Source organism: Ascaphus truei, chromosome 4 (genome assembly GCF_040206685.1).
Source record: "Ascaphus truei isolate aAscTru1 chromosome 4, aAscTru1.hap1, whole genome shotgun sequence".
Taxonomy (NCBI): domain Eukaryota; kingdom Metazoa; phylum Chordata; class Amphibia; order Anura; family Ascaphidae; genus Ascaphus; species Ascaphus truei.
The window spans coordinates 290,603,574-290,615,373 of record NC_134486.1 but is presented as its reverse complement, the minus strand read 5'-3'; the positions used below and the strand labels follow the sequence as shown (position 1 = coordinate 290,615,373).

The 11,800-nt window shown below is 46.2% G+C and overlaps 1 protein-coding gene across 6 annotated transcripts in view; it reads left to right on the top strand.

Annotated features, from left to right (window-relative positions):
• Window positions 1-7,523: 7,523 nt before the first annotated feature.
• FYN (FYN proto-oncogene, Src family tyrosine kinase) overlaps window positions 7,524-11,800 on the top strand; it is a 197,433-nt gene continuing 193,156 nt past the window's right edge. For 2 of the 6 annotated variants that reach the window (XM_075597637.1, XM_075597639.1), the window contains exon 1: window positions 7,525-8,123. The gene's annotated coding sequence lies outside the window, so the exon portion shown is untranslated. Of the gene's footprint in view, window positions 8,144-11,800 lie in introns of all 6 variants that reach the window. The other 4 variants (XM_075597638.1, XM_075597636.1, XM_075597635.1 and 1 more) reach the window with 4 other exon arrangements.

Below are 11,800 nucleotides of genomic sequence, written 5' to 3'. Positions count from 1 at the left end.
GTTCACACGGATACCCAAAACTAGGTAGGGAACCCCTAGTGTGACCAAAAAACAAAAAGGATGACTTAACCAAGTCGTGACAACTATGAACTCTGAATGGGCAACCATCAAAAACCCAGTGGTGCTCAACTCCAGTCCTTAAGCCCCCCCAACCAGGTCAGGTTTTCAGGATATCTCTGCTTCTGCACAGGGGGCTCAATCTGAAGCTGGGATATCCTGAAAACCTGACCTGTTGGGGCCTTGAGGACTGGAGTTGGTCACCCATGAAATAACCCAATTAAGATACAAGAGACACAGACAGAAAGGCCTTGACAGTGCTTGTAGTAATTACTATCCAGATAGGCTTGCAATGCTTTTATTGTATAGGGCAGTGTTTCTCCTTCCCCCCCCCCCAGAGCCCGCTCACAGGACTGCAGGAGCGCGCTCTAGCAGTGCGGCACTTCCGGTGCCTGCTGTTAGCTAGAGCGAGCGCGTGCAAGAAAGTCCAGCGTGCTCTGTAGTTAGCTGCCACATATCCTGCCCACCGCCACCTCCCGCTGCCGCACATGCCCATTGCTGCCTCCCGCTGCCGCACATGCCCGCCGCCACATGGGAGATAAATACATACGAGGCGGGAGGAGGCGAGAGTGAGTGAGACGGAGGGGAGAGAAATACATGGGTAGAGGGTGGGAAATAGAGGGAGAATGTGAGGTGCGGAATTAACCTTATATGTGTCAGCAATTGAGGTTCCCCGAGATTTTTTGAAAAACTTCAAGGGTTCCTCCAAACAAAAAAGGTTGGGAATCACTGGTATAGGGTAACGGAAACCACCTCATGGGATAATATCAAAACCTATCTAGATTTTTTTGGTTGACCTTAATTTATTAAAAGAGCACAGGAGGTGAACATGGTACAACAGATATCATAGATATTACCTAGACAGGAGGGGGCATGTTTGATGATGATAATAACAACAACATGTTCTTGTATAGCGCTGCTAGTTTTACAGAGACATTTTGCAGGCACAGGTCCCTGCTCTATCAATCTATGTTTTTGGTGCATGAGGAACACAGAGATAAAGCAACTTGCCGAAGGTTACAAGGAGCCAACACCGGGAATTGAACCAGGCTCCCCTGCTTCAAACTCAGTGCCAGTCAGTGTCATTACTCACTGAGCCACTGCTTCTCCCACAATGAGATGCCTATTTGCCGTCATATTGATCAGTGCCTGCAGCATGTACCTCGTTTTGATATTGCTGAATCAGTTTACCAAAACTAGTTTCGATCATTGTAAAGCAACTCAGATTGTAGAAACGTTTGTGTGCTGGGATCTTCTAGGTACACTAAAAGTCAGGCAACTTAAGACCGTCACTGTTGAGAAATGAGGAATTAAATAAATCAAATGCATAATCATTCGCTTTACAGCTTCATGAGAAGCCAGGTCAAACATATTACTCCTTTGTGGTCACTTTGTTGTGGGGAAAGTGCAATAACCCAGTAACTGTAGTTTAATAATTACTTACGGTGTAACCCACACTGACAGTTTAAGTCCAGGTGCTTTAATGAAAGGTTTTCAGGAGAGAAAGGGCCGATGGTTCCCCTCTCTATGTACAATCCAAGTTTTCTTCAGTCACAATCAGAAGCAACAAGCAATTAAGGTTGGAACACAGAATACTGGCCTACCTCATGCCAATTTGCCCTTGGGTTTAGGCGTGGCCTCTCTTTTAATAAGCAGCCAGTTGGAAACGCCATATGCACAGGTGGATTACAGAGGGTATCTGTGCTGTGTACACAGTTGGCGCAATATAAATTAAATAACTTTCACACGTGTTTTGGATTTCTTTATAAAAAATACCCACGTTTTCAACATGGGTTTGGATCTAAAATAATTTTGTTTTTGGTACTAGTGTAACCCCCTCCTTGCCCGGCTCCTAAGGAGTGTTACTGTGAGGTAGTGTAGATGTGGTGCCACAGACTCTCTTTACCTTCTCAGGGTGCTGGCATTCGGCTGGCTGGTATTGTAAGCTCTCGTGGTGGTAATATAGGGCGCCAAGAAGTTTTATACAAACCGGACAGGCTTTATTGACAGGATAGGCTTTTACGCTTACATTCTCTTCCCTGGAGTCCATACATCTCCACAGGGAGGCACACATGGTTTACATCACTCTTGTCTTGCACATTGTCAAAGGGGAATATCCATTTCCATAACTTCTAATATCCTGGAGTCCTCTGCAGGCACTTTCCTGGAACTTTCTTTGGGAGCCATCCCGATGTTGTAGAGACACTCCCTGGGTCCTCCTGGGGTCTGAGGCCCAACCCCCTATACCTCCATCTTCATACCACCTGGTGACCTCACAGGTCACCATAGTTACCTGGGAGTGGTTGGGCTCCTCATCATCTCCCCCTACATTTGTTAGGCTGAGCTCAAACAGAAAGCTTCCTAGCTGCGCGTCCGTCTGCTGGGCGATGTGTGCTCATCCCCAGCAGACATAATGACACGATTGGAGGCGGGACTTTAAAAAATAAAAAAAGTGTGTGTGTTTGTGATTGGCTGGCGAAGTACACGTGACGCGGCTGCCGCTTGAAATGACAACTTCAGTTGTCTCCTTCAAATGCAGCGGCATCAACGCTGTACTTCACCGCCGGGGGTCGTTTTCAGTTTGAAAAGTCCCCCAGAACACAGCGAAAGAGAGGCGAACGTGCGCGCGCGCCGCATCGCTTTCTGCCTGAACGAGGCCTTACTGGGCAAAACAGGGGCGAGCGCTTTCCAGAATAGGGGTGGGGCTTACATGGCAGTTGGCTGACTTGTAACAAAACATTAAAGGTCATTGTCTTGCAACAATTCCCCAGACATTAACCCCTTCTATACCTGTAGTAACCCTGAGGGGGGTTACACTAGTTTTGGATTTTGCCAAAATGATGGAAAAACGTAAAATAAGCAGGAAATGCCAATATATAATGGTCCCGTGTATTACTGCGGTGAAGCGCTATGTACATTAATGGTGCTATATAAAGACATACATACAATATAGAATTATAAAATCGGGGAAAAATGCTTCTAAGTCCCAAATCATAACAACAAATAGGAAACTAAAATAATATACAGATGTGGCAGGACTTACTCGTCTTGGTGCTGCGATATTCACTGTTCCGGTGCGGCTGCTCTGCGGCTACAGTTCTCGCGGCCCGAGGACAGTACACTACCCAAAAAGATGAAGTCTGCGGGTTTCCATGCTGCTAAATGGGACCCTGCAGCGTTTATCCTCGTGGGCCACCTGCAGGGAGGGGAAACTGGTTCTCGCCTTTCAGATGAGCTGGCAGCCGTGTTTGCATCTCTCCGCCTCGATCCGTGTCTCTGCAGCGCTGAAGGTAAGATGCAGGGCTGTAATTCCTTCCGCCTGGATGATGTAGATGCCCAAATATGGATCTCTAAATCATGAGGGGGAGGCAATAAGGCCATACTTGGTAGGGTGACCAGATTTACAAATGTTAAAACCGGGACACATTAAAAAAAATATTTATAAAACAAATGACATCACCAACTGCACCCCTTCTACTTTATGTCTCCCACCCCTCTCTGTCCCCTTCTCTCACCCCATCCCTCCATTCTCTCTCCGCCCATCCTCTCTCTCCCCATCCTCTTTCTCTCTCCCCCCTCCATTATCATCCCCCCATCCCTCCATTCTCCCCCACCCGCCCATCCCTCCATCCTCGTTCTCTCCCCCATCCTTCCATTCTCGTTCTCCCCCCCATCCCTCCATTCTCGTTCTCCCTCCATCCCCCCATTCTCGTTCTCCCTCCATCCCCTACATTCTCGTTCCCCCCCATCCCTACATTCTCGTTCCACCCTTCCCATTCTGTCTCTGTCCCCATTCTCTCTCTCCCCCTATTCTCTGTGTTTCTCTCTCCCCATTCTCTGTGCCTCTCTCTCCCATTCTCTGTGTCTCTCTCTCTCTCCCCCCCATTCTCTGTGTGTGTCTCTCTCTTCCCCCCCATTCTCTGTGTCTCTCTCCCCCATTCTCTGTCTCTCTCTCTCCCATTCTGTCTCTCTCCCCCATTCTCTGTCTCTCTCTCCCATTCTCTGTCTCTCTCCCCATTCTCTGTGTCTCTCTCCCCCATTCTCTGTCTCTCTCTCCCATTCTCTGTCTCTCTCCCCCATTCCACGGTTTCTCTCTCCCCCCCCCAATTCTCTGTGTGTGTCTCTCTCTCCCATTCTTTGTTTCTCTCTCTCCCCTATTCTTTGTTTCTCTCTCTCCCACATTCTCTGCTTCTCTCCCTCCCAAATTCTCTGTCTCTCTCTCCCCCCATTCTCTGTGTGTGTCTCTCTCTCCCCAATTCCCTGTGTCTCTCTCACTCTCCCCCATTCTCTGTGTCTCTCTCTCTCCCCCATTCTCTGTGTCTCTCTCTCCCCCATGCTGTCTCTCTCTCTTTCTCCCCTATTCTCTGTGTGTGTGTCTCTCTCTATCTCCCCCATTCTGTCTCTTTCCCCATGCCATGCTGTGTCTGTCTCTCTCCCCATGCCATGCTGTGTGTCTCTCCCCATACCATGCTGTGTCTCTCTCCCCATGCCATGCTGTGTCTGTCTCTCTCAACCATGCCATGCTGTGTCTGTGTCTCTCCCCCCATGCCATGCTGTGTCTGTCTTTCTCCCCATGCCATGCTGTCTGTCTCTCTCCCCATGCCATGATGTCTCTCTCTCCCCATGTCATGCTGTGTCTGTGTCTCTCTCCCCATGGGGGGGGGGGGGGGTTGCGGGGGTGGTGGTGTGTGCTTTCCATTCTTCACCCTACCTTTCACTGTGGAGCATGGGTGTGGGGGAAGCCATCTTGAGCCCTGGCAGCAGACACTGACTCACTTCCGGGTCTCACTGCTGGGGCCCCGCGCTCTCCTCCTGTCTCCTCTCTACAACATTCTCTGCTCTCTGCTGCCCCCCTGCTCTGATGGCCATAACCGGGACACACAAAAAAACGGGACATTTTAAAGAATGTCGGGTAGCCGGGACAGACATTAAAAAACTGGGACATCTGATCACCCCAATACTTGGTAATCTACATCATGGTGCGCAAACTGGGGGGCAACAGATTTTAGGGGGAGCGCAGCGGTTACAGAGGCCCCTCGCTATTCAGCGCAAGGCCTCTGTAAATTAACTTACCCGGCCTCGCGTCCACGCGTCTCGATGGCGACGGGCGTCAAACGATACTGCGGGTCAATTGACGCAGCTGAGGAAGTTTACGCACCCCTGATCTACACCATCAAGGGGGCTGCTCAGTGTGATGTATCCTGTCCAGCCGCTTCATGATGTAGATCAGCGGTGCGCAAACTGTGGGGGCGCAAATTTTTCAGGGGGGGGGGGCGGTGCTTACAGAGGCCCTGCGTTCTTCCCCACAACATTTAAATGAAATGCCGGGGGAGTGCGTGAGGCCTCTGTATATCCTGGCTCTGGCGGCATGTCACCATGGCAACACAGCGTCAAATGACGCTGCGGTGTCCCATGACGTCATGTTGCCATGACGTTGTGACGTCAGAAAACACAGGAGAAAAGGTAAGGGGGGGAAGAGCAGGCAGGGGCGCAGACAAAAAACAGTTTGCGCATCCCTGATGCAAATGACCAAATACGGTCGTATAGCTCCCCCTCTTGATGTAGAGACCCATATAAGGGCATTCACGTCATCCAGAGGGAAGGAAATACAGTCCTGCATCTTACCATCAGCATTGTGAGGACACGGCTGAAGGCGGAGACACGGCTGCAAGCTCATCTGATAGGTCAGTACCGGTGTTCTGTCCCTGCAGAGGGCCCGTTCAAGCCAAGGACTAACGCTTCAAAAGTATGGCCCCCCAAACATTAGTCCTTCCGGGCCCCAAAACTTGCTGTCCTTGTGGCTGCGGGGTGCCACGGTTTTCCGCCTTTTGTTCCGTGGACACAGTAGGCCTTGCTATATTTGTAACTGAAAAACTTAAGATCATTTCAACAGATACGGCGTGAAATGCCTTTTTGCGTTTTTGGTTCTAAAAATCCTAAGAGTTTTCGTTTTGGATTGGGTTCTCGAATGTAAGGTTTGGTTGGTTCTTATTTTACACAACCAGTTGTATCCATCTCTACTGTTAAATAAGTGCTTTGGTGTGTCCTGTTTCTGAAAGATGTTTAAATCATAAGAAAGCCTGACAGGGGAGGCAGAGACTCCTACTAAAAATAAGGACACTTGTGTAACGGTCCCCCCCCCTCCCCCAATCGCATATCGGGGCCTTACTGGGTATATGTGGTGCATACCTGCTGGTAACAAGAGGGCTGAGTCGTCCGCAATGACTTATGGACACAGGAACAGGCTTCTGGGTTAAATACCCCACGTAATACTTAGCAGTGCAGCGCCTCCATCTGCCGTAATCTCCAGGGATATGGAGGCGATCTCCCTTGGTAGAACTGTATCTCTCCCCCCAATTAGATCACTCACCAGTCAGGAGGTAAAACAGGAAAGGGTTTATTACTACTCTTATTGCAGTAATACAGGTACTCAGCAGTCACCTGCCGGATCACAGTCTCTTCTCTCAGATATCACCGGAGATAGTCCCTGGACAGTCACTACGGGCCTAGAGCACCCCCAGCCGTCCTAGCTCTTCCCCACCTCCCTAGCAGAGACGGAGGTATAGTCACTCTACTCCTCCCCGGAGGGAAAAGCACATGGGAAGGCCCCAATCTCAGGCTCCCAGTTGTGTGACCTGCCTTCCTCATAGGGAAGGACAACCACTAACTTTAGGGCGGTCCTGCCCTTAAGTACAGCCAGAGGGCGGGCATCTCATTGGCCCAACCACAACAGGATATACCACCCCTGCTGTCACTCAAGTGCAGTACCAAAGGATGAAGGGGGAAAACCCCATGATAACTACTGGCAAACCTATGAACGCCAGGGTTTACTGCCAGTCCATTGGGTAGTCAGGGAAACCCCGCTACACTTGTTTTAAGTGGGAATCTCTTTGCCCAGTCTGTTACGCTTTCTTTTTTTGTCTGCTTCAGTGCCCTTGCTCCCTTAGGTGCACCCTGGCTGATTTACTCTGGTTGGGACTATATATTTCACTTTGTTCAGGGTGGAGCAGCTCCCTTGTGTCTTTCAAATAATTCCAAATACAAATCTAGGAGAGTTTTATGTCCCAAGCCAAAGCTCCCTGAAAGAATGTTTGCAGGTATTGGTTAAAATAAATAAATAATAACGTGACCCAGGAGTGCAGGGACTATTTTTTTGGGTGGCAGTGCTGTACTCTACATAAAAAAAAATCAGTATTATACCTATATTACCATAATGTAAAAATATATAAACCCGGGACCCCCTTCCAAGCGTGAATTGTTCCAATTTGGTGTACAAGGCTATTGTGCATAAATGATTGCACATCAGTATCATCTATGTTATCATTATTCAGCCCTCCTCTATGCCATCCATTTCAATGAGCAGCTGCCTCAGTTCTCCTCACATCCATTCATCTGGGAGAGAGAGGGGGGAGTCTGGGTGGTCCCTGGTGAGCAGCAGAGGAGGAGTAATGTGTGGCAGAGGATGAACACGATTTCCTCCCTAGCAGTGGGCTGAGCAATCAGGGCCGGCTGGGGTTGGCTGGCTGGTGAACATAGGGAGAGACTGAAGAAAACAGGCAAAAGGGGGGGAAAGAAAAAGGAACAGATTGGGAATCCGCAGCGTTTGTCATCATTATTTTTCTGCAGCACTCTTGCTTTTGCATTTATTTTCACTCAGGGAACTAACATTATCATCCCCACAGCCACCAACAAATACAGTGTGTTTGGAGGGCAGAGGGAGAAGAGGATCAGGAGGCTGGGAGTCACAAGCTTGTTCTGAGCAGCCCCCTCTCTTGGTCACACACACACAGGAGGAGGAGGCTGTGCTGTTGCTGCTGTCAGACACTGTGCAGGACCTGGGCTCTGCATGCACTGATTTGCTCTGTCACATCGCAGCCTCACTGAGGAGACAGGTCCGGGAGTGACCCGCGCGGGGGGCAGCTGAGATTTGTGTGGGACATATCCCCCGGGCTCACCAAACATACCCACCCCGTACCGCAGGACAGGAGAGGAGACCCCCGGCACACACATCGCAACCAGACCGGGGAGGATGAGGTGAATGCAGAGCTGTACCCAGGCTACCGCAGGTACACATTACACATGAGATGTGCGTCTCACACTGTGCAGATACTGTGTAGGCTTACACATACATGTGTTTAGTATACACTATATTAAATACCGTATATAATATATACTGGGGAAACTGGGCCTAGTGGGATTATATATATATATATATATATATATATATATATATATATATATATTTATATATATATATATATTTATATATATATATATATATATATATATATATATATATATATATATATATATATATATCAGCCCCAATGCACCACCCCATGGTTCATTTCTATATGTCTTTTCTTCTCATAAGTATGAGTCATTTAGTCAAATCTTTTGGCCAAAACATGTTAAACGTACAAATATATATATATATACATATATATATATATATATACACACACACACACACACACACACACACACACACACACACACACACACACGTATATAACGTAGTTATATTCTGCATATAGTATATGGCGGTGCAGAACGTCCATGGGCCCTGCGGGATGTGACTGTCTGTGGGTGGGTTATTGACTCATTATTCCCCGATTCAAATAAATGTATTCTCTTGTACATGTGTTGTGCATTTGTTCCATCTCCTTTGTGTGTACATGTACAATAGGCGAATGTGCCCGACTGCTCCTTTACAAGTGTGCAGATGAACACAGACAGACATGTTCATGGCTGAGGAGACGTACAGAGCACATGCACACACAGACATCTAATATATATATATATATATATATATATATATATATATATATATATATACATACACACACACATATACATTATATACACAAAATGTGCTGTTTGTACGTATCTATATGCATGTGTGTATACATAACCCATCTAGCGTGTGTGTGTAATATATATATATATATATATATATATATATATATATATATATATATATGCAATACGGTGGAGGTTTCTTGTAGCCTTTTTCACCCACCATAACTTAAAACGTGTATATATATATATATTGCCCCTGTCTGTGGATCCTGCATGCATGGTACAGTTCCATTCTCTGCAGCAGATGAATAGATTTGTAGTGTTGTTGTTTTTTTCAGGTTTGTGTGTGGATGGGTAGATGATCACATTAATAGCAGATAATCATGGGTCACCTTTATTCATTGTTTTATTATTTGTGCTAATTAATATTGTCAGAGGCTTATTTGAAAAGGTAAACATGTACATACACAAGTGTGTGTGTATATATATACTGTATATATATATTTACACACACACACACACACACACACACTGTAAACCCCATGCATACAAAGTCATATACATTTGTGATGTGTGGCATTGTCTCTGTAGCACAGGTGATACCTGCTTGATTTATATGGAATGTGCAGTCAAAGTCAAGCACTAGTTACAGCATTTTCCCTGTGCCAGCGCTGTGAGGGAGATCTGTACCCCTGAAGTATCAAGTACAGTCTCTAAAAGGCATCACACGCAGGCCTGAGATTCATATTCATGTAACCAGTTCAGTAAAAGAGGAAAGATCACTGCCAGATAAATCTAGCTGTGTGTGGGACAAAGACTTCTTTCATTTCATTGGACAAAAAAAAAGCCACAAAATGCCCATTGTGGTAGGATTTGAAACAAGGATTTTTTTGTTATGTTTTTCCCCTTATTTATTTTTCCTCTTTTGCTGTCACTGCCCATCTGTGGTGTGGGAGCCGTCTATTTTTTTTGCATATCACTTCCATCCCTGTAAAGAATGTGATGTGTCTGCAGATTTTAAGGGTCCTACTAGAACCCTTTGTCATTTTGAGACTTGGCCTTTCTGGACAACTAGCTCGTCCTATATCAGCTGCCTCCCCACCCCCCTCACCCCTCCCCCCCTGACAGGCCCAGTTTATAACAATTAAGCACATTATTTGGAATATTTTAGACAATGATCCTGTTTGAGGGATACTGATATTGCAATGTTGATTGTTTGCAAGTGCACTGCTCAGCACATTGTAAGGGCAGGATTTCTTTTTGTTGTTGCAAGACAAACATTGAAAACAGTCCATTGAGACCTTGTCGTTTTCCTGCTTGTTTTCAACCTCATCAACTCCCACATCCTTCCTCCCCCTTAGATAACTAACGCTTTCCAGCCTTACTTTTCCTCTTCAAGCTTTTTAGGTCCTTTCCGCACCGACATCTGCTATATTAGTTTGCACAATTACATTTTACGTGATGTTACCGGTTCAACCTAAGCCCTTACTGGAGAAGATACCAGTGCAGGGGTTTTCAACCAGGGTTCCTAGGCATCCCTGGGCATCCCTAAAGGGTTCCCTGTCATTTTCTGGGCATTTGAACATTTTATAAAATACAGAAGACTTTACAATGCATCTAATCACAGAGTTGCTATTTGAGATGGTTGGGGGTTCCTCAGAATTTCACTTGGGGTTCCTTAACCAGAAAAGGGTTGGAAACCACTGTACTACTGTATCTTAAACCATTACAGAATTGGCTGGTTGCATCTTAAACTGTTACAAGTCCAGTTATGAGTTTCTTAAACTGAGGTTGTCCAAATTGAGTCTTCAAGGGCCAACAGGTCAACTATTTTAGAGCAACACTTCCAAGCAATTGCCTCAGTGATGATTAAGGCTAGGTTAATTAGGGGTTCCGAAGAGAAATCTTGAAAACCTAGCTTTCGGGAACTGAACTTGTACCACCCTGAATTAACCTAGTATTGAGTTGGCTAAAAAGCTCAGTGTTTTCCAACCTTTTTTGTACAAGGAAGGAACCCCCCAGTTTTTAAGGTGCTCATCAGTAGTTGATTAAAGTTCCAAACCTTAGATGATTATCACAATAACAGTGTTCATAAATAGGTCTGTGAAGGTCTATTTTCTTGTAGTTTTTAAATCTAGCACAAAATCTTCAACTAAGCACAAAAATCCAGTCTAAATAATTTCTCAGTGGTAAACACCTCAGGTTAGTCGGAGGCTCCCCGTGGTGACGTGGCACTCTGGTTGAGAAACACTGCAGAATATGTTACTGTTGTGTTTTAGAATTGGAGACACACTTATCAAACAGTTTAATGAGACATTTTCACAGACTCAGTCCCTGTCATGGTGTTGTGAAGACGTATTTGTAGTGCCTCAGGATTGGCAGTCATTGGTTGTTGGTGCAAGTGTCACCTCTTCCAGTGTAGACGTGTATCTATTGTGTCTTTGCACCTCTTGCCAGTTATTCCAAAGGCAATTTTATATATAATATATAGCCGTGGAGACTAGCCTGTCTCCTACCTCGACCACTGTAAAAGATAAGGGCACAGTCCTCATCACTGTCTTAAAGCAACAGTCCCACAGATCAACTTTATCAACGGGGACACAGAGGTTCCAAGTTACGCACTGTTCCAAATGTAAATACCAGCTGCCAGTAACAAAGCATTGCGAATAATAGTGCATGTTATGGCCCTCACTGATTGGCCTGCTGTCAGTGATGCAGACGGTGGCCATTTGTTTTGTTTTTGTGACTGGGAATCCAGTAGCAAATTACTCTGGAACCGGGAGATCCGTGGTTACTTGTAAAACTGTTTAAGCTGATTATGTGGTGGAGATCAAAAGCTGTCAGTGGAAAGATCAGGATGTCCACATCCAGTCCTTCTAAAGCCCAGATCCACAAAAGGGGGCCAAGTTTTAGCAACAACTTTACTCCCAGGTTACAATGA